Source organism: Myotis daubentonii, chromosome 16, assembly GCF_963259705.1.
Source record: "Myotis daubentonii chromosome 16, mMyoDau2.1, whole genome shotgun sequence".
In the NCBI taxonomy this organism is placed as follows: Eukaryota; Metazoa; Chordata; class Mammalia; order Chiroptera; family Vespertilionidae; genus Myotis; species Myotis daubentonii.
Genome location: NC_081855.1, coordinates 56,578,808 through 56,596,326, shown reverse-complemented (window position 1 = coordinate 56,596,326; position 17,519 = coordinate 56,578,808).

Genomic DNA, 17,519 nt, shown 5'->3' with positions numbered 1-17,519 from the left:
ACACCCATGCACACTCACACCCGCCCGCGCTCACCTGTGGACACGCACACTCACACCCGCGCTCACCTGTGGACATGCACACTCACACCCATGCACACTCGCACCTGCCTGCACACACATGTGGACATGCACACTCATACCCATGCACACTCACACCTGCCCGTGCACACTCATGCCCACATGTATGTGGACGTGCACACACACTCGTGCACATACCCGCCCACGCAGTCATGCTTGCACACACACGTGCGCACACATACCTGCACACACACCCGTGCGCACACACCCGTGCGCACTCGCACACACCTGCACACACTCACACGTGGACATGCGCACTGGTTCCGGAAGGCACTGAGACCCTCCTGCACAGTCCTCCCGGGCGTCTGGACACCGCCCTGAACTGGGCCTTCAGCTCTGGGGCCCCAAAGCCCTGGGAGCTGGAGACCTGGCTGGTTGGGGGATCTTCCGAGGTTGGGCCCTGGGACGTGGCTGCAGCGCGAGCCTCCGGGGCCTGGGCCGGCAGCTTGCAAGGCTCCCGGTGGCTCCCAGGCGGCTCCCGACTGCCACCCTTTCCCCCGGGGCCCGGCCCTCAGCCTTCTGGTCTCTCTGGGCTGTGGGAGCTCAGTGCTCCCAGAAACCGGAGGGAAGTGGGGGCGGGGGAGTGACCGAGGCCCTAGAATCCCGTGGAAGGTTCCTGCTCAGAGCTCAGCTTCCTCACGCCGAGAAGCCGTGGGAAGATGCTGGAAGGCTCCCTGCTTCCTGCTTGGGCTCAGCCGCTGGGCCCGGTAGCAGGGGTCCTGGGGTGTCGGCAGGGGGCGCTGTGCCCCCCCCCCCCCCCCCCCCCCCGCAGATCCCTCCGCCGGCACAGCCCTGGGACCGCACGCACGTTCTGCACGTTCTCATTTCTCATCGTCACCCAACTTCCCACCTCGGGGCCCGGGGGCTGCACCTCGAGGTCAGGACCCCAGAGCCCCGCCTGGCCCCTGGCTTCCTCTGCGAGCCGGGTGCCCTCGGGACGGACAGAAGGACAGACGGACGGATGGCCTGCACTTTCAGCACCTCCGGCTTGGGGGGCGGGCGGAGAGGGGGTTAGGGAACCGAAAAGCCACAACCGAGCCCTTGGAAACCTCCTTTCCCCCTCCCTCCCCCTCTCCCCTCCCCCCTCCCCTTCCCCCTCCCTCTCCCTTCCTCCCCCTCTTTCCCTCCCCCCTTCCTCCCTCTTGGGGACCCATTTCTGAGCCAGCCCCCGGGCCCGGTGCCGTCCTGCCGCTGCCGCTCCGGGTGTGGAACCGTGAAGGCACATGGCGGGGCGGGAGCGGGCGGGCCTCCGGCTTAAGACGGCGCCAGGGAAGCCGCGGGTCCCCTGCTGCGCGCTGTGCTTCGGATCCGGGCGGCGGCGGCCATCTGCTAGGTGGGCAGAGGCTCGTGTTCGGTGCAGAACTGGCTGCGAGGGGAGCCAGCCGGCGAGGAGCTGCCCGAGGCGCAGGGCGGGGCCGGGGAGCCGGGCTGCAGAGACACCCCTGTCCCCGGGGCCAGGCTCCGGGCCTTTCCCAAAGTGTAGGGGCCTTCGCACTGCCCCCCTTCACAGCTTCATTGAGGTACAATGACCGATCATACGATCCGCCCACTTACAGTGTACGGTCGCCCGGCCAGTGCGGCTCAGTGGCTGAGCGTCGACCTAGGAACCAGGCGGTCAGGGCACACCCCGGGTCGTGGGCTGGATCCCCCAGGGTGGGGTGTGCAGGAGGCAGCCGATCAGGGATTCATTGATGTTTCTCTCTCTCTCCCTCTCCCTTCCTCTCTGAAATCAATAAACAAAGTGTACAATTTGAAACAAAGTGTACAATTCAATGGCTTTGGAATATTTTATTACTGATTTTTTAAAGTTGTGGTAAATACACAGTATTTAGCATTTTAATGTTTTTAAGTGCGCGGTTCAGTGTTGCCCAACCACAGACTGTCCTCAAAGCTCGCTCAGGGCTCCAAGCAGACACTGTCCCCATTGAACACCACCCCCCCAACCCCCGGCCTCCCATCGCCTGCCCGCCCTGTGCACCCGGCTGGTGCAGGCCCGCGTGTCCCTGTGACGGCTTCCTTCACGGAGCACCGCGTCCGCGGGCCCATCCACGCGGCAGTGGGCCGGCGCCCTTCCTTCTGACGCCGGGGAACCGCCCTCCCCATGGACAGGCCACACCTGCGTATCCATCACCTGCGGGCGGACTCGGGCTGACGCGCCTTTCCGGCCGAATGCTGCTGGGGACATGGGCGTCCACGTATGTTCCAGTCCTGGCTCTCCGTTCCCTTGGACCCACACACACAGGTGGAATCGCAGGGCAATCCTGTGTTTGGCTTCTGCGTTGATGGATTGATTTCAGAGACATCGGTGTGTGGGCCTCCTTATGCGGACAGCCACTGGGCGCTGCTTGTACGTGCCCGACCAGGGATCAAACCCGCAACCCTGGCAAATGGGGACGAAGCTCTCACCAACCGAGCTCCCGGCGGGCTCCAGGCTCAGCCTGGTGAGGCGCGAACCACCAAATGGTTGCCTGTCGTGGCTGCAGCATCTGTAGTTCCACGGCCAAGTCCTGGGCTCTGGCTTCCCGCCGACGCTGGCCTTTCTGCTGTTTTATTTCGCTGCGGGTGCCAGCCAGCGGGTGCGGGGCGGGTCTCCCTGTGGCCTGAGTGGCATCTCCCAGTGGCTGTGAGTGGGGGGTGGTTGCGTGCTGACCGGCCGCTGTGTGTCTGTGTGGAGACCTGGCTCGTCCACTCCTTCGCCCGTTGAAAGCGGTGCTGGCTGCTGGGTGGCAGGAGCTCTTACGCGTCCGGGTGTGAGTCCCTACGGGTGGGCCACTGGTCTGCCGGCTCACCCCCGGGGGTGCCCGCTGAGGTTCAAAGGGCATTGAGTCTCCACGAGCCAGCTGATCTGGTTCTGTCTCTGCCTGTGCGTCGGTGTCACCTCGAGAAGTAGTTTGCTGACCGACCTCCACGCCTCTTCGGGCACCCCACCCCCGTGGACGGTCTGCGTGCCACTCCGAGGCCTCGCGCCGTGTTGGCCGCCCGTGCCAGCCACGCGCAGTGTCACCGGAGCTGCGGGCAGGGCCGGCCTCCCCCCCACAGAGGCCCCCCTGGCCTCACGCTCTGGCTCTGGGCCTGGCGCCGCGGAAGTTCTGTTCTCGAAGAATCCAGGCTGTCGGCGCAGATGCTGAGAGAAGGAAACACCGACTGCTGCCGCCCGGGACCAGCTTGGCTGGGCGAGGAGAAGTGGGGGGCGGGGGCGGGGGGGGGAGGAGAAGCGGGGGGAGGAGAAGCGGGGGGCGGGGGGGAGGAGAAGCGGGGGGCAGGGGGGAGGAGAAGCGGGGGGCGGGGGGCGAGGCGAAGTGGGGGGCGGGGGGGGGCGAGGCAAGGAGAAGCGGGGGGCGGGTAGGGGGGAGGAGAAGCAGGGGGGCGGGGGGGGAGGAGAAGCGGGGGGCTGGGGGGGGCTTCTGAGGGCCTGGAAGTGGCTGCCAGTCCAGGGATGGGGGTCCGGCAGGGAGGAGCGGGCGAGGGGAGGGGAACGGGGAGCTGAACTTCCTGCGCAGCGGGACTGGGGTTTTCACAGACGCCCTGGGAGCGGACATGAGCGCCTGGAACAGAGTAGGGACGGAGGGAACAGAGTAGGGACGGAGGGAACAGAGTAGGGACGGAGGGAACAGAGTAGGGACGGAGGGAACAGAGTAGGGACGGAGGGCAGAGAGAGAGACAGCGGCCGAGGGGCAGGGAGCGGAAGCGGGAAGGGAGGGCTGAGCAGGAGCGTGGAAACCCTCCCGGGACACGGTCTTCCACCAGGTACAGGCGGGGCTGTCCCGGGTTGAACAGTGTCCCCAGTTCGTGCCCACCCGGGACCCGTGAATTCCATCTCACCTGGAAGTAGGGGCTTTGCACACGTGAACAGCTGAGATGGACACGCGGGACCCGGGGGCCCTTATTCCAAGAGGGCAATGCAGGCAAAGGCGCGGCGACGCTGGGAGAGGCCCGTGAAGGTGGAGGCAGAGCCTGGAGTGACGCCCCACAGCCCAGGGCGGCCAGGGGCCCGGCAGCCACCAGCGCCGAGAGGACGACATGGGCCGGCGCTCTCGGAGCCGCAGAAGGACCCAGACTCCTGACCTCAGGCGCGTGGTCCCCAGAACTGGGAGGAGATAGAAACCTACTGTTCCAAGTGCCCCCCGCCCCCGTCTGTGGCACAAGAACCGAGAGGCTCAGCTTCCAGCCTCGTCCAAGGAGAGGGAGCCCCGAGGCTGGAGGGGCGGGCGGGCCTCGGGCTCCAGGTCCGCTCTCCAGGGCTCAGGGCTCAGGGCTGCCCAGGCTGCCGGCCCCCAGAAAGGGAGGCCGATAAGCTCTGGTCAGAGTCCCCCCGCTTGCCCGTGCACCAACCTCCCCCACCCGGACCGGCAGGTCCCTCATCCTGCCCCTGTCCCCCGCCCCCTTGCCTCCTAAAAGGAGAGGCCGAGAACATTGGGGAACCCAGAAAAGAACACGGAGTATCGAGCACAGTTGGCTGGAGAATTTAGTTTTAAAATAAATAAATAAAATGTAATTATGTAACTACCATGTGTTTGGTGTGAAAAATCTGGAAAACACGAAAGCAGAGCCCGGATCCCCAGATCCAGCCGCGGGCGCGCAGGACGCTTCCTCCAGCCTTTGCCGGGCGCCTGCGCTCCTGTCACTCTCCTCGGAGTCAGGCTCCGGGGTCAGGGAACAGGGTCCCGCCCGGCTCACGCGGCCTCAGCCATGTTTTCCTTCGTTCTTCGCGGGACAGTCCACGCCCTGGGTCGGCCCGCAGGGTGCACCAGGGTCCACCGCTGGCCAGATGACGGTCCCTGTCCTCGGGGGCCTGGCGGCCCAATGGCACTCTCACCCCCAGCACCCCTCCCTCTCCCCCCTCTGACCCGGGGCTGCCCAATTTCAGGCCCCTCCTTCCTTCCCCTCCAGTTGACTAGCTCCGAACCCAGGAGGAAGTAGGCAGAGGGGACTCTGCTGAGCTCTGGGCGTCTGGGAACCTCCCTTCTAGAACCGAGGTCGGCTGGAGCCAAGCCGCCGCCTCCAGGGAGCCCCCCAGGACCTTCTCCTGCACCCCACCCCCGTCTCTGGCCAGGCAGGAAGGAGGGGAGGCCCGAGGCAGGAGCGGCGCAGGGGCGGGCTGTTTGAGCGGAAGTGCCGGCGGGAGCGGCGGGTGGCCCTCCGGGGTGGTCAGCTATGGCTCCGCTTCCAGGCCGGAGGACGGGAGGACGGTGGGTGTCAAATGCTCTGAAAACGTTAATGGGGGTCAACGGGGCTTCTGCGGCCTCCAGCCTCCTCCCGCCGCCACCGCACGGGGGATGGGACCTGCGGGCGCAGAAGCCTCAAGCCCAGCTGGGCAGGCAGGACCCTGAGAGCCGAGTGGGGTTGCCTCGTTAACACCCTCAGGTGCACAGCCTCGGAGAGGTGCTCAGCCTTGCGGCTTCCCGTAGGCGGGACCAGAGGGGGAGGAGCGGGGCTTACTGGGGGGCGGCCTCCCGGCCCTCACAACCCCCCCCCCCACCTGCTGTAGCTTCCAAACACCCCGGAACTGACCCTCCTCCCGCCCTGGGCCGGCCGCCTCTGTCACCCCATTACTGCCCTGACCGGGCGCCGGTCTCCCGGCTTCACCCCGCTGTCCATCTCAACCCAAGAGCCAGTCGTCGTGGAAAACTGCTGTTCCTGCTCCAGGCTCCCCGGTCCCTCCGGGACAGTCAGGGCTCCCCCACCGCCCCACCCGGGCCTGCTGGTCCTGCCCCAGGGCCTTTGCACCTGCTGTCCCCAGGCCTGCTCATGCACCCGCTCCCCGCTGTTTCTCTGGAGGTCTTGTCACCATCTGACTTGTTTCATAGGTGACTGACCTGCTCAGGTCAGAGCAGGCGCTCAGTAATTGTGGACAGAGCTGGTGACGGAGGGTCCCCCCACAGCACCCCCTTTTGTGAGTTGAGGGAAGGGGAACCAGCAAGGATTGGGCGACGGCCATATCTTACTTCCCTCCCTCCCTCCAGTGTGAGGACCGTGGCTCTCAGACACAGCGCCCGCCCCGCGTGGGTCCTCTGGCTGCAGCTGCCATTGGCTCCGGCCGCGCTGTGCCCGGCGCTGGGCTGCACGGAGGGGCCTGAGCCCCGGGGCTCAGCCTGGTGGTCGGGCCATGCAGAGGGCGAGAGCCCAGCACAGCGGCAGGCGGAGGCGGGTCGGCTCCCAGAGCCCAGTCTCCGCAGGTCCTCCCAGCGGCAGCTCTGGCGTGAAGCGCACTGTGGACCCAGTCACGCTGGATGCGGCTCTCGGCTCCGTCCTCACGCTGAGGGCCCTTCTTTTACGAGCGAGGAGACAGGCTCAGGCCGGTAGCCCCGACCGCTCACGCCCCCAGGACAGGTCCAGGCCCGGCAGCTCATGGGCTGAGAAGCCTGTGCCGCTCCGGGCACGACGCCTCCTCTCAGGCCGGCCGGCCGCCAGGGGCGCCCAGAAGCCCATCCAAATGGCGGCCGCGCCCCCGCGGCCTCGGCTCCGGGAGAGGAGATCCTGGCAGGGTGTGTGGTCAGGCACGGGGCACCGCCATCCGGCCGCCAGATGCTCTGGGTCAGTCAGTAGCCGGAGGCACCTGGCTGTCCCCCCTCCCCCGTCTCCCCCTCGGCTCCGGAGCCCATGGGTCCAGGGCTGCGTCAGCGGTGGAGGCTGCACTGCCCTTCTGGCCCGGGGCCCTGGTCCTGGAATGGGCATCTGTTCCGCCTCAACCCCCACAGTCAGGGCATCCGTGGCCCCTGGAGCTCGGAGCAAGGAGACCAGAGCCCGGGAAAGGCCTGCCAAGTGGCAGCGCGTCCCTGGCAGGGCCTGCCTGGCATTGCCCTCACCACGGAGGCTTCCCCAGGGCGACCCCCAGGGCCCTGCCTTGCCAGGCTCCCTGTGCCAGGCGGTGCTGCTCAGGCTGAGGGAGGGAGGGAGGGCCAGAGCTGATGATGCCAGGCCAGGGCGAGGGAGGGCAGCCCCACCCCTGTCCGTGCGGCCCCCCGAGTGGCCGGGCCTGCAGCCTGCCCTCGGGGAGCTCCTCTCTGGCCTCTACCTGAGGGTGCCCCTCCCTGCCTGCAGGCCCTCCTCGGGCCCGGGCACCATGAAACCCGTGCCCCCACCGCACCTGGGGCGTGGGCATCACTCCAGACGCAGGGGGAGCCCTTCGCCATCAGTCACCACCGTCAGCCACAGGCGGCTCGGCCACCCCCTCACGCCGGCGAGGTCTATGGGGCAGGGACAGCCTGTACCGTGTAACTGACGCAGACAGGCAGGGCCAGGAGCGGGTGCACACGTCCCATGTGCCCTGCCATCGGGGCCAGAGAGGGCAGGACGGAGGGAGGGTCTGGCTCTAAGAAGGGGAGGAGGCACCTGGCCTCGGGTCACCCCAGCAATCGGGGAGGGTCTCGGGGCAGGGTGCAGGTCGGGGGTGGCGGAAGGGCTGCACTGGGGGGCGGGGAGCCAGGGGACCCGTCCGGGCTTGGAGCCTAAGGCTGCCGGGAGCTCAGGGCCCTGGGGCTTCCGGCGGCTTTTCAGCAAGTGCCTGGCGGGTATCAATTACAAATAAACCCGAGAACTGCGCAGGGCATGGCGGCGGGAAGCGCAGGGAGGGGCAGAGACCTCACTGGGGAGCTAGTGACCCCAGCTGGGGCCCGCCCTCTCTCCTCCCGGCCCTGCCTCCTGCCGGGGGCACCGCCTGGGCGACCTTTGCCAGGCCCAGGGTTGGCCGCGTGGGGCATGGGGAGGTCCACCCGCTCGCACCGCCCAGGGGCGCAGGCCCGAGGCCCCGAGAGGAAACAGGCCGGTGGACACATCCGTGTGGGAGGTGTCTTGCCAAATGTTTGAAAGGAAAAAAACCCCATTTTCTTAGCTTTTTTTTTCTTTCTATTTTGATTATTTTTCTAGATGACTTCATTTCTAAGAAGACTGCAGGGGGTGGGGGGGCGATGGGGAGGAGAACAGGGAGGACATGGGCCCGCGGAGGGCGAGGGGGTGGGCAGGAGGGGGCGGGGGGCAGGCTAGTCCGATGGCGGGGGTCGCCAGCCCAGGCTGGGGGCGGCTCCTCTCTGGCCGGGATTAGCAGAAGGGCTTCTAGGAGTTTCTCTCCGGCATGAGCTCCGCCCACGGTCAGAGCTGGGCTGGCCCACAGGGAGCTCTCCTGACCCCACAAGCACTGGAAGCAGCACCCAGGAGGCTCCCGCCGGAAGGGAACGAGGCTCAGAGCGTCCCAGGAGCCGGGGTGCTCAGGCCACTCACGCGGGAACCACCCCAGGAACGCGGCGCCTCCACGGCTGGGCGGAGACCCGCGGCCCCAAAGCCAAGGCGCTCTGCCTCCACCATCATAGGAGGGACGGGCAGCGCCCTGCACGAGGCGTGCCCCGCTTCCACGTGTGGACGGAACAGACCCGGACGCCCCTTCTTCCAGCTCCGGCCGCCCGCCCCCCTTCCCGTCGCCGCCTTCAGAACCATCTCGCCTCCCTCGGCCTCTGAGACCCGCCAACTCCTTTCTGCCCAGCAACCCTGAGCCCAGATGCGTCAGAATTACCCCCCCCCCCCACCCGCTTCCCAGGGGCAGGCCCTGTCGCCCGCTCAGCCTGCCCCGGGGCCCCCACCTACCTCTCTCGGGGCTGCTGTGCCCCCGGCTGAGGCTCTGGAGCGCAGAGAGCTGGTGAGAGGCCCAGGGCGCCCAGCGGCTCCTGAAGATGCAAACCCCGCGTGGGGGTGGCCGTGCCCCCTTCCAGGCCGCGCAGAGGCCTCCCCACACCGGGGAGGGGGCCCTCGGGAGGCGGGAGGCCGCGTGGGGGGAGAGGACCCCGAGCCAGGCCCCGGTGCTGCCCGCAGGCCCAGCGCTCTCACTTCCTGGGAGCCGGTCCTGGGGGAGCAGGTGAAACTCATCGGGAGGACGGGGCTGGGCGGGCGTGTCTCCGAGAAAGGCTCCCTCAAGCACTGGGAGCCGGAGCCCCTCTGCGCCCTGGAGTCTGGCGTCTGCCCGAGCCCCTCCCTTGCTTTAACCCCGGAGCCCTCTCCCGTCCTTGGACCAACTGCAGCCGTGGGCAAACGACGGCCCGCGGCCGGATCCGGCCCGTTTGAAATGAATAAAACTAAAAAAAAAAGACCGTCCCCTTTTATGTAATGGTGTTTACTTTGAATTTATATTAGTTCACACAAACACTCCATCCATGCTTTTGTTCCGGCCTCGGGTCCAGTTTAAGAACCCATTGTGGCCCTCGAGTCAAAAAGTTTGCCCACCCCTGACCAAGTGGAAACAATAAAGAGAGAAATAGAGAGTTGGGTCATTTGCTTCCAGGTGTTACTCCCTCTGCTTGGGCGACTGGTGGAGGCCCCAGGCCACAGGCCCACCTCTAGCTGCAAGGGAGTCGGGGAAGGAGCTGCTCCTGCCTTCGTGTGGGGCTGTGTGAGGCAGGACGTGGCCAGGGCAGCCGCCCCGGAGCCTGTGGCTCAGAAAGGGCTCCTCCACCCCAGGTCCCAGCGGCTGCTGAGCCCAGAGGCGGAGCCTGCTCCAGGCCTCCCCCCTCGTGGCGGCCGGCAGCTGGGCCCGCGGTCTCCCATCCCTGCATTTCCCTCCGACACCTGCCTCGGCCTGAGGGCCACGCCCCCAGGAAAACCTCGTCTCAAGTCCTTCACTTGGTTACGTCGCCGCTTCCGAGGCTCTGGGTGGACAGGTCCCCCGGAGGCCACCATTCGGTCACTCCGAGGGGCCTGAGCAGGGGGCAGGGAGGGAGGAAGAGGAAAAGGGTGGCAGATGGGAAGGAAAGTCTGGGCAGGAGCCAGCGGCCAGCGGGCACCCAGGGCACGGGCTGTCTGACTGCTCAGTTACTTCAATCCCGTCAGCTTTCTGCTCGAGCACCGCCTCTGGTCTCCCCACCCAAGGCCAGGGGTGTCCCCAGTTCCAGGCACCACCCTGGCCTCAGAACCCCGGGACCCGGGAGTCCAGGAGGCAGGAGAGGCCAGTGGCCGCCCAGGTGTCCCCTGCGTGTGCTGCGTCCTTGGGTCGTGAGGCTGCAGAGGGTGACCGGGCAGGTGACCCGACCCCGAACCCCACTCAGGGGAACCGAGGCCAGGACTGTCCCGCCCTGGAGGTGACAGTCTCTGCTCAGGACCAGAGTCCGAGGGCAGAGGAGTCGCCTGCCACAGCACCGCAGCGAGGTCACCCTTTGGAAAAGAGAAAAAGGCAGCAAGCGAGGAGGCTGGGGAACAGCTGAGCTGAGTCACCGGGGGCGGCTGCCCAGGATGCGAGGGAGGGAGAGGGGCACGGCCAGCGGGCACCCTCCCAGGCTCTGGAGCTGTGGGGGGGCAGGCCCAGCCCCTCCCGCCGGGTGTGCCCGGCCGCGCGTGAGCTGACCGCAGGGCTGAGCCGCCAGCTGGTCTGGGCTCCGGTCCCAGCTCCGCTGCTACGTGGCCCAGGCCTCCTGCAGCCTTTCGCAGCCCGTCCCCTCCCCCGCGTAACGGGGTGAAGGCTCCCCCTGCTGCTGGGCCTGTCCCTGGAGGCCACACGCCCAGTCGCACTGGCTGCCATTGCGACGGAAAGGCCCTGGGCTCCCCGACGCCTGTCTGTGCCCGGGAGCGCTTTCCGGGCCGTCTGTGGCCCATGCGCCCCCGCCTGCCCCTTCCACGGCCCAGGGTCCCTGGGGGTCCAGGGTCCAGCGGGCTGGGCTGTGGGGCAGCCGGGCCAGGGAGGGTCTCCGGCCTCCACCAGCCCCTGCCCTGGAGCCGGCCCCCACGACCTGGCGACCTCATGGCCGGTTCCTGGCGGCGGCTGGGCGGCAGTGACCTTGCCAGATACCCGCCACCCCAACCCCCGAGCCCACGTGCCCGACGGCCCTGGCCGAGTGCTGGCCTCCCGCCCACCCTCGTGCCTGGCCGGCGGCCTGCAGAGGCGGCATCTGCCTGCTAAGGACGGAGGCCTGTCCGGGGGGCGTGGGGCCAGGAGGGGGCGCGCCCGGAAGCAGACCCACAGGCCTCCTTCAGGTCCCGTGGCCGAGAGGGAAGAGACGCCCAAGGCTGACCCTGCCTCCAGGCCCAGCATCCCCTTGGAGGCCCCAGCCCCTTGCCGGGAGCCTCACCCCAAACCTGGGGCCCATCGATCCCAGCCCCCCTCCCTCCTAGGTCTCCCAGCTCCCCCAGCAGCCGGCGCTGCCTCTCCCGCCCCCACGGCCCGGGGGGTTCCTATGGCACCCCTTCCCCCGCAAACACTTAGCTCACTGGCAGCCCATCTGCCCTGAGGCAGCAGCCGACACCTCCGTGCACAGCGGTGCCGGTGCCGACGCGGAGGCCGCAGTGAGCGCAGCCAGCAGCCGGCGCGGGGCTCACACAGCTCGGCTGGCCGGGCTGGGCCCCTGGTGCGAGGCCAGGCCGGGGGCAGCCCAGCCACCCGGTCAGCCCGCAGGGCTGGGCCCAGGGCGCCAGGGGGGCTCCTGCCGCCTGGGAGGCAGTCGGGGGCAGGATTCTGTAGCTCCCTGGGGAGCCCCAAGTGGGGGGTGCTGCTCCGAGTCCCCACTGGGCTCCTCCCCACAGACACCCCGGTCTGCCATGCTCCTCAGGCACCTGCAGGCTCGGGGGCCGCCCAGAGCTTCCAGCCCCTCTGCGTGGGCAGGCCCCAGGCCAGGCCGGGCCCCAGCGGCTCTGCACCCGCTGCCCTCCGCCCCGCCCGCTGGGCCAGCCCCATCCTGGGCTCGCTCTGTCTCTTGAGGTTTCTTACCACCAAGGAGGCAGGTGGCAGAGCAGGGGGGGGCTGGCCTCCTGGAGGTGGTGCGACAGTTGCTGGACCCCCTGGTCCCTGGACCACTGACTCTTTCCAGGATGTGTGCTGTCGCCAGCAAAGGGACTCGTTGCCATGGCAGCAGCCTGAGCCCTGGGAAGAGGAGGGGCTGCTGACCCGGGAGAGGGGGTCTGGGAGGGACTGGCTGGAGGGCTGCTGCCCCCTGCAGTGCACACCCTTGTCCGTCCGCAAACGCAGAGCAGGAACTGGCTCAGCCTGAGCCTGTGGGTCTGGTCTGACATGAGGTGGCTTCCCGGTTCTTGGATGAAAGAGCATTTCTAGGTCCCGGCCTGAGCCCAGCGTCCTCACGGAGAGCGGCCGGGAGGGGCTGGATGGACCACGTGACCTCGGAGGGCCCCATGAGCCGAGAGCCCCAAGCAGGGAAGCCAGGCCTCAGCCCCGAGCCCACAGCCTCCCCTCCATTTTCCTCCTCCCAGCACCCCGGCAGGCGCCATGCAGACACGCACACGCTGCTCACGCCCCCGGCCGCCTCTGCTCCCTCACATGTTGTGTTTGTTTTGCTTCAGCAGGACTCGAGCGGGACACGCTGCTCTCACCATCGGCAGCGCCCCCCCCCCCCCCCCCGCGGAGGTGCCATATGCCAGTGTCATGAGTAAGCAGGAGGCTCAGCGGCTGGGGGTGGGCAGTGGCAGCTGCCAATCACCCTCCCAGGAGGCAGGGTGGGCTTCCCAGGGGAGGGGCAGCCCGTCAGGGCAAGGCCGGGGACAGGCTGGGGGCAGAGTGTGGTCACTGGTCCTCTCGGGGAGGGACCTGGTGGCCAGGGGTTTTCCTGAAAAGATCACAGCAAACCCAAACCGCGCTCGGCACGTCCGACCGGGCACGGCCGCCGCCCACCTCCTGCGACCGGCCCGGCCCCGTTCTACAGGGAGGGGACCGAGGCCCAGAGCTCTGAGAAACTGCCTCCGAGTCCCACAGCTCAGGTCTGAGCTCGCTGCCCAAGGCTCCGCACCTGGCACCTGGCCCGGTGCGCTGTGCGCCTGTGCCGGGCCCCTGGGCCTGGCCTCGCCGCCGCCACCCCCCCTCCCCTGGCCCCGCAGTTAGCCGCTCCCTCCTGGCTGCCTGAGGCCGCAGACACTGTCCGCACATCGTGCCTCCCAGCGCTGTCCCTGTCCCGGCTGCTGGCCCCCCAGCAGGAGGCTTTGGGGTGAAGAACGAGTGGACCGAGGTGGGCTGCCCGAGAGCCACGTGTGAGCGCCCCTGGGGCTGCAGAGGAGGCTCAGGCTCCGCCCCCCCCCCCCCCCCCCGGACCTACGCGGCCGCCACCCCAGCATGGACGCTCTGGGGGAACTGGCTGCCCACATGGCAGCCCCAGCTGACATCTCCCTACACAGGTCACTGACCCCCGAGTCACCTGTCATGGAGACCTTGGTACCTGCCAACTGGGTCCCCTCGGCTGTGGGCGTCTGTGCCCCACAAACAAGACGGGCAGCTCATAATGGAGCCTGATCATGCGGGTCCGCCGGCCCCGAGAGAAGCCTCCAGAGACGGACGGGCGCTGGGGGAGGGCGGTGCTCTCGCGGCCTCAGGGATGGGGTGTCCTGGAAGTCCTGGCTACGGCCTCCTGAGAAGGCGGCCCCATCGGCCTTCCAGCCAGGGACAGTGCTGACCGCCCTGAGGGACCCCTGCACGTGGGCAGGGCTAATGCCACACCCTGGCTCCAGGCTGGACACTGACCTCCAGCCACAGTGGTCAAGTCCAGCAGTGGTCACGGTCAAGCCAGGCCAGTCAGAACCAAGAGGCGGGGCCAGAACCAAGAGGCGGGGCCGGAGGGAGGCGATCTGGAGGAGCCCAAGCTGCAGGGGGGTGGGGGAGGCGGGGGGGGGGCCGCGGGGCACGGGGCGGGGGGAGATGCGGGGCAGGGTGGTCGGGAGTAAAGCCAGAGCCAGGCTCCCAGCACCTCAGGCCCAGCCCCACGGCCACACTGGCTTCAGCACCACGGACAGTGGTGCCCTGTGCGCGCGCCCCCCCCCCCCCCCCATGTCACCACATGGGACCATGTGGTTCATCTGGAGCCGCCGACACCCGTGACAGACCCATGGTGTCCCTGTGGCTCCGGCAACTGAAGAGGCGCCCTTCCCGGTCGCGGCGGGGAGCCGTGGCGCTAGCCTCCGGGGCGGCCGGGGGCTGTGGCTCTCGTGCAGGATCTCAGAAGCCACCAGAGAACACCACTGAACCGAGGACGGAGGGGACGCGACACGGGCGTGGGATGGATGTGCCCGTGTCCCAGGCAACAAGCCGGGGCAGCGGGGCCGGCTCTGCGGCAGGTATCGGGGACACAAGCAGGAGGCCCGGCCCCTGGGACCCCGCGACCCCGCGGGGAGCTGCCACAGCTCCAGGAAGAAAGGGACCCATGGAGGGCGCCCAGGGGTCCTGTTCCCATAGCAGCGTCTGGGGTAGACAAGTAAGGGCTGCCAGTGAGCCCAGGAGAAGCAAGAGGCTGCCCCCGAGGCCACGCGGCTGCAGGCCCTCCGCCGGGAAGGTGTGCATGGAGGGAGGGCACACGCTGAGCCCTGGGGAGGGGGGTGTGAGTGTGCGTGTGCGTGTGCGTGTGGGAGAGACCAAACTCAGTGGGAAGTCAATGGGTTATTTCCAAATGAGAAACCCAGGACGTCAGGACCTATTTAGAAGCTCACACACACACACACACACACACACACACACACACGCTCACACACACAATACACTCATACATACACATGCTCACACACAATACACACAATACACGCACACACATGCTCTCACACACATGCTCTCACACACATGCTCTCACACACAATACACTCATACACACATGCTCACACATACTGCACACACAATACATTCATACACACACATGCTCACACACAACACACACAATACACGCACACACATGCTCACACAATACACGCATACACACATGCTCACACACATAACACACACACAATACACTCATACACACATGCTCGCACACAATACACACAATACACGCACACACATGCTCTCACACACATAATACACACACAATACACTCATACATACACATGCTCACACAATACACACATACACACATGCTCACACACATAATACACACAATACACTCATACATACACATGCTCACACAATACACGCATACACACATGCTCACACACATGCTCTCACACAAACACGCTCACACACAATACACTCACACATACACACACGGTCCAAAACAAACAAAAACTGTTGCCGGGAAGGGCCACCAGGAGAGGAGCGTCGCCGTCACCAGGCTCGCAGACCTGACTTTGATCAGAAACACGTGACGTTTCAGTAAGAAACAGGACACGCAGCCGAGCCGCAGCCGCTCCGAGGCCTGGGTCTCCCCTCTGCCCACCACAGCCCTCCCCCGCGCCCCCATTCCCTCTCCCTCCTTCCCGTCAGCCCGCCTGCCCTGCCCGCTGGTGGGGAGGAGGCAGATGGAGGGGCGCAGTCCTGCCCGGAGCAGCAGCGGCCCCCCGCCCCCCCCAGCATCGCCCGCAGAGGCAGGAAACTTCCAGAAGCACTCCTGCCTCCTGGAGGGTGACCTGGGGACAGCAGGCCTCGCTCCATCATCCCCCACACCTCGCCGCCTGCTCGCCCGGCGTGAGATGCGATCCGTTTGGGTGTCAGCGCTGCCGGGGCCTTTCATTCATCACCAGGCGGGCAGGGCGGGGCTGCAGGGCTGCGGGGGCCCGGCTCTGAGGACCCACTCCCACCCCCGCAGCACAGCGGCCGCACGCCGGGACCCAGGGCCTGGTCCCAGCTGCTCCCGCCAGCAGGGAGCCCCTTTAGGGACCCTCGCGAGGCAGAGGAGCAGGTGGGTGTGTGCAGCCGGGACTGGGCCCGGGCCCTGGAGGGCTGGGACCCCAGAAGCCCGAGGCGGGGCGGTTGTGATGGAAGGGACCGATGTTTGTGGCCAGAGGGGTGCAGCGGGGAGGGTCCTGGGACAGTGAGGACCTGGGGTCTTCATGCCTGGCTGCCCGAGAGGGAGGGGTGCAGTGGGGAGGGGTCCTGGGGTCTCCATGCCTGGCTGCCCGAGAGGGGGGGTGGGCAGGCGGGGTCTCCGAGGCGAGGGGCGTGTGTGTGCTTTGCAGGAGCCAGGCCCCCCCACCTCCCGGGAGCCCCACTCCCAGCCCCTGGGAACGGGGTGGGGGGGACCTGGGCAGGGGCGCAGGGGCCACCAGGCTATTTGGAGCGCCGTGAATTATTAAGGGGTTCAGACTTATTCTGGGCTCTGGGGCAGCTGTGGTCTGAGAGGGCATCATCTCGGCTCTATTTTTAAGGTTCTGTGGGAAGGAGCGAGACGCCACCCACTCTGACCCCACACGCCCTCTGGACGGGGGTGGGGGGGAAGACAGGGCAGAGCAGGGGGATGGGCGTGGGTGTGGGCAGCACGTGCCACTGAAGCCTCCTCCCAAACCCCATCCTGCTGCCCCGGGTCTCCTACGAACGCCCCGCCCAGCAGGTCCCGACCCACCTGGGCTCCTCCGGGTGCTTCTGGGCCATCCAACCCCCTCTGCTGACCCCCCCCCCTGCACTGCCAGGCCGAGGCCTGTGGCACTCACCTCTGCGGGTCTCCCTGGAAGTTGTAGCTGAAACTCTGGTCCCTTTAAGGTCAGACCCCCTCCCGCCTCCTCACCAGGCTTAAGCCCCGCCCCCATCACACGCTGCCTCTGCTGCCCATGGGGGGCTCAGCACCCCCACCCCCACCCCCACCCTGAGGCCGGGCGCTCAGCTGAGGACTTGGCGGGGCGCCTGGGATCTGCACCTTTAGGGCCTGTCTGCTGGGGTCAGGGTCAGAGTTAGGGCTGGATGTGGGGGAGCCCACCCCTCAGTGAATCCTGCAGGGACCCCCCCTCCCCCTGCAGTCCCCACTGAGCCAGGTCACCGCTGGGGCCCGCTGGTGTGGGGGCAGGGCGCCTCCGAAACCACTCAACCAGACGACCCAGAAAAACAACTCGAATCACTAAGATCAGGAAAGGAAGTTGGGACCCTCCGGCACCATCACCGAATGGAAGGAAAACAAGAACGGAAGCCGGGGCGCCAGGTCACCAGGGTGACCCACCGCGTCTTCCCGCCAGCACCGTCCTAGCGCCTCCGGCCCACGCGCCGCCCCAGGCATCCACACCGACCTCCGGCCTCCGGCCACGACCACCCGGCCCGGCCCCCGGGACAGGGAGGCTCCTTCCACATCCGGTTTAAAAACGCCCACGTGTCCAGGACGCCGTCGGGGACGAAAAGACAAGCCTGAGTGGGAGCAGAGCTGAGGCACATGGCTGACGGAGCCGGGGTCCCCCATACAGACAGTTGAACGAGACGGTTCAGTTTTAAAAAGGGCAAAGCGGCCCTGGTGGGGGTGGCTCAGTGGGTAGAGCGTCGGCCTGTGGACTGAAGGGTCCCGGGTTCGATTCCCGCTCAGGGCACAGGCCCAGGTGGAGGGCTCCATCCTCAGTGGGGGCGTGCAGGAGGCAGCAGATCCATGATTCTGTCTCATCATCGATGTTTCTCTCTCTCCCCCTTCCTCTCTGATGTCAATAAAAATATATTCACAAACAAAATAAAAAGGGCAGAGGATTTGAGGAGACGTTTCTCCCGAATGGGCGGTGAGCACACAGGGGGCTCCCCTAAATCGTCAGCAGGGACACGCAAGGCAGATGCAGCCAGTGCCGGCGGGGCCGGGGGCCGG